The sequence below is a fragment of the Pipistrellus kuhlii genome, unplaced genomic scaffold (assembly GCF_014108245.1).
Source record: "Pipistrellus kuhlii isolate mPipKuh1 unplaced genomic scaffold, mPipKuh1.p scaffold_m20_p_14, whole genome shotgun sequence".
Lineage (NCBI taxonomy): Eukaryota > Metazoa > Chordata > Mammalia > Chiroptera > Vespertilionidae > Pipistrellus > Pipistrellus kuhlii.
The window spans coordinates 30,120,237-30,125,457 of NW_023425449.1; the positions used below are offsets into that span (position 1 = coordinate 30,120,237).

The window sequence follows — 5,221 nt, forward strand, 5'->3', positions numbered from 1 at the left end:
AACAATATGGAACATTTCAAGAATTTGCATGTCATCTTTGCACAGGGGCCATGCTAATCTTTTCTGTATTGTTCCAATTTTGGTAAATGTGCTGCCGAAGCAAGCAATGTAAAAACAAATTTGACCTTCAGGTCTCCTAAGCTACTGAGAACTCGAAAATTGAACTGGAAGGCTGGGGGGCTGAGGATGCGTCTGCCACCCTTCCCCTGGTGGGGCTGGGCAGGATAATTCCCGGTCCTTGTCCAGGTGGGTTCAAAGAATGAAACCACTGACAAAAGGTGGTATAGGAAAAAATGGAAATTATTGAGAAACAAGCATAGAATCCCATATAGGAATGGACACAGAGTCCCACTGAGTCCCTTTTTTCTGATTTATAAAGGCTGCAGTTCTTTGTGTCTCTATATCCCCTCTGATTAGTCACTATAACAGCTTCAGAGCTCAAACCTCACATAAGGTTCCCCTCTTATTCTCTTTTATTTTCTACTAGAGGCCCGGTGCATGAAAATTCATGCACTGGAAGGGGGGTCCCTCAGCCCAGCTTGCCCCCTCTCACAGTCCAGGAGTCCTCAGGGGCAGGAGGCAAACCAGCGATCAGGGGAAGGCAACACCCCATCACACCTCTGCTGCTGGCACTGCCGACAGCACAAGCCTCAGGTGGCCTTGGGCAGCTGGGTAGCCACCACCCACAGCTTGTCTGAACCTTAGGCTGGCTCTGGGCGGCTGGGGGGCTGAGGATGCGTCTGCCACTCCTCCCCTGGTGGGGCTGAAAGGACTGGGGGACTGGCAGGGCTGAGGGGGCTGGGCACTGCCATCTTGTGGCTATGGGTGCTGTCATCTTTGTGACAGTGTGATGGTCAATTTGCATATTCCCCTTTATTAGAGAGGATTCCCTTTGGCCTTTCTCTTCCCTTTCAGAATGAATGACTTCCTTTCCTTTATTCTGTAAATGTATACCTTCTGCAGCTCCCAGCCTCCCTATTCTACAGAAACGTATGCTTTCTGGCAGCTCCCTTAGTCTGTGAATGTAGACCTTCTGCAGCTCTCAACTTTGCAGCCCTGTGTTTTTCCCATGGAGCCCCTAATTCCTAAAACTTCCTAAACCTGTCTATTTTACCTCTAAAAACTCCTTTCAATACTAGGACAAATAATTATGTCTGGCTGCTCAGTATCCAGATATGATTAGAAAGCTAAATAAGATTGCTATGGCCCTTCCTTTCTACCACAAATATCAACTTTTTACCATTTTATTATCAGAACCCCCATAAAAAAATTGTATCAATGTTCAGACTTGATCTTATAACAATTTAAAGTACTACCTAAATATATATATTTTTTAAAAAGCAGAACAACTAGTTTGTTTTTCTAATGTTTAAAAAAAGGCAAGAAGAATACTGAAATGATGAATAACTTTATTTGACCAAAAAGTTTAATCACTGATTAAAGCTGAGCATATCAGGTTTAACCCAAAATACCAGGCACTCAATACCATCAACTGAGTGGACCCAGTCACACTTAAAGAAAAAAGATGGAAAGCCAAATCACACAATTTTGAATTAAACCCTACGTCCCATAAAATCAGCATCATAATAAAATTAATTGTTGGTTATTTTAGCTTCATCTTAATAAAGTTCAGATTCTTATGCCTGTGGCTATTTTATGTATAGATTTGCTGTCTTTTTTGTATATTGAGTGTAGCAAACTCAAGGATGGTGCTGGCTGGAAATATTTTGCTCTGTAGTTTAGAACTTAGAGGTCAGCCTAATCAAATTTACTTGGCAATAAAGCCATAAGTCCAATTGTTGTGACCCTCTTACATGCTCAGGCTATGGCAATTCACAATATAGAAAAAGAAAATTAATCTTAGGTAAAAGCATTTAACTCAGCTACTGTGGAACAAGCCCAAGTTTTTCTATAAAGTTATATGAATCTAGACTATTCTGTGCCCGAATCAACATAGAGGGATCTGAATCTCTCTGAAAAAGGATTCTCTACGATTCATGGAAACTCATATACTCAGCAATGAAGAGAAATCAATATTGCTTTTGGTGATGGGTGGTAATGACAGGTGGCACTTAATTTCTTTAATAAAATCCTTCGTGAACATTGGGTATTCGTTTTTAAAAAGACATAATACCTTCTTTTTATTGTTTTTCTTTCTTAATATAAAAAATAAAAACTTCACTTTTTACCTCCTCTCTACTTCTTAAAGAAATCTTCAAAATGGACGCCATGAGAATAAGAGCTGTATAGTAGCTGTGAAGAACAGCAGTCTAGCAGCCACTGGAGCAAAGAGAATGAGTTTGGAGCTCCCCTAAAAGCTCTGTTCCCAGAGAATTGTCACCATTTTATTTGTCTGGCAGCTCACTGAAAAGCTCCATTCCTAGGGCTTGTTTTTATTTGATGTGACTTAGAACTCACTCTCTGCAAACAGACCTATCTACTGGGCATTTGTCAAAAACAATCAGTGGCAATTGTTCAATGCTGCTGCTGCCTGAGGCAAAATTACCAACTGGGGCTAATAAGAAGCTGACCAAAACTCTTAAAAGGAAAAACTATGGAATAATATGTCCATACAGACTTTAAAAAGTCTTGAAATATCCTTGACAAGCAAGAAAGTCATGTGTACAAGCTGGACTTTGTTCATGCCCAGAAAAGACCTGGTCATAACCTCATACCCCAAGCTGACCTTGAAGCTCTGCTCAAACATAAAGTGAATGATATGGCAGACTTGTAAATAACTGCCACAGCATTGAAAGTGTGCCCCAACACACAACACACACACACACACACACACACACACACACACACACCCTTAGCAAACACTGGGAGCCTCATTGGTTCAAAGCATTTAAGAAAATCTCTGTCCAATTTTTAGTAGATCTCTAAGGTCACCAAACAGAGACTTCAGTTGCTACATACAAGTTTATAAACTTTATACAGACTACATAATTAGTCCAGGAGCATCACTAAACAAGTAAAAGACAATGACAAAATCTCGGGGGGCGTGGGGGGGAGGAAGAGCAGTGAGAAAGAAAGAGAAGAAAATGTGATTTCCAGAGTTGTTACATTATATTAAGTGTTCAGATTTTTTAAAAACACTATAAGATATGCAAAGAAAGGAAAAGTGTAACTAATACGCATGAAAAAACATGAGTAATATTATAGAAACTGTCCCTAAGGAAGCTTAGATATTGAACTCACTAGGCAAAGACTTTAAGGTGGCTATCATAAATATATTCAAAGAGCTAAAAAGAAACCATGTATAATGAATAAAAGGATATTTTAAGTATAATGTCTCACCAAATAGAGAGAATCAATAAGACAAATGATGTTTCTCATTGATGTTTCTCATTGATGAGGAAGAATAAGGAGGGGGAGCAAAAAGGGAAGGAGAGGAGGATGAAGAAAGAAGGTGAAGAAAAAGAAAGGGAACCAAATATTCTAGAGTTTAAAAGTACAATAGATTTTAACTGGCAGGGGAAAAAAAGGATCAATAAACTTGAAGACAGATTGGTTGAAATTATCAACCTGACTAATAGAGAGAAAAAATAATAAAAGTAAATAAACAAATCTCATAGAGATGTATGAGATTCCATTCAAGCATACCAATATACCCACAACGAGAATGCCAGAAGGAGAGGAGAGAAAGATACAGAAAGAATGTTTAAAGATACAACGGCCAAAGCTTCCCAAAAGAAAAAAAAAGAAAAAAAATGTTAACCTTCATGTCTAAGAAGATCAAGAAACTCTAAGTAGGATAAAAAAGAGATACACATCTCAGCATATCATAGCCAAAAAGTCAAAAGACAAAGACTAAGAAGAAATTTTGAAAAACAACAAAAGCAAAGGAAATCACCATAGATATCTACTTAAATTCTACCTTATCAGTAATTACATTAAATGTAATGGACTAATGACTTCAATCAAAAGGTAGAGATTGACAAAATAGATTTAATTTTTTTTAATTTATTGGTTTTTAGAGAGAAAAGCAGAGTCGGGGATCAATTTATTATTCCATTTAGTTGTGCATTCATTGGTTGATTCTTATATGTGCTCTGCCTGGGGATAGAACCCACAACCTTGGCATAACAGAACAACACTCTAATCAACTGAGCTACCTGACCAGGGCCAGAATATATTTCATATATCTAATTGATTTCAGAGAGGAAGGGAGAAGGAAAGAGAGATAGAAACATCAATGATGAGAGAGAATCATTGATTGGCTGCCTCCTGCATGCCTCCCACTGAGGATGAAGCCCACAAGCCAGGCATGTGCCCTTTACCAGAATCGAACCTGGAACCCATCAGTCCACAGGCTGAGGCTCTATCCACTGAGCTAAACCAGCTAGGGTCAGAATGAATTTTTTAATGATCCAATTATATGTTTTCTACAAGAGACTCACTTTAGATCCAAAGACACAATAAGTAAAAAAATAAAAGGATGGAAAAAGATAGACCATGAGAACAGGAATCAAAAGAGAGCTGGAGTGACTATGTTAGTATCAGACAAAATAGACTTAAGACAAAAATTGTTACAAAAGAAAAATGGCATTTTATATTGATAAAAAGGTCAACCCAGCCCTAGCCGGTTAAGGGCACATCATTGATGTTTCTATCTCTCTCTTTCTCTATTTTCCTTCCTTTCTGAAATCAATAAAAATACATTTTTTTAAAAAAAAGGTCTGCCAAAACCAGTTTGGCTCAGTGGATGGAGTGACGGTCTGCGGACTGAAAGGTTCCAGGTTCGATTCCGGTCAAGGTCCCAGGTTTGATTCCTGTAGGGGGGTGCAGGAGGCAGCTGATCGATGTTTCTCATTGATGTTTCTAATTCTCTATCCCTCTCCCTTCCTCTCTAAAAAATCAATAAAATAATTTTTTTAAAAGGTCAATTCAGTAATTCAGTTGCCAACTTGATATTGCCACTAGATGCTTAGCTCAAAATGAGCTCCTGATAGTTCCCCAAAACAACTTTTCCTAAAATTTTCCACATCTCATTTAAAGTGACTATATCCTTCCAGTCACTCTAGGCAAAAATTTTAACTCTTTCTTTCACCTCCTACACCTGGTGCCTCGTCAAATTCTATGGCCAATAAAAACTGGCCCTGTAATGTGAAGGAGTTGATAATCATGTCTGATGTTGAATTTGAAGTTGTTTCTTGTTCTGAGCTATTAGCCCATTTACCCCTAAAATTTTCCTAACAGTATGGTGTTCATAGTACCT

At 38.5% G+C, this 5,221-nt stretch overlaps 1 non-coding gene across 1 annotated transcript; it reads right to left on the reverse strand.

Moving 5' to 3' along the window:
• Positions 1-107, reverse strand: LOC118718709. The gene has a single exon (XR_004987893.1). It is a non-coding gene; the product is annotated as a U6 spliceosomal RNA (small nuclear RNA).
• Positions 108-5,221: the final 5,114 nt, after the last annotated feature.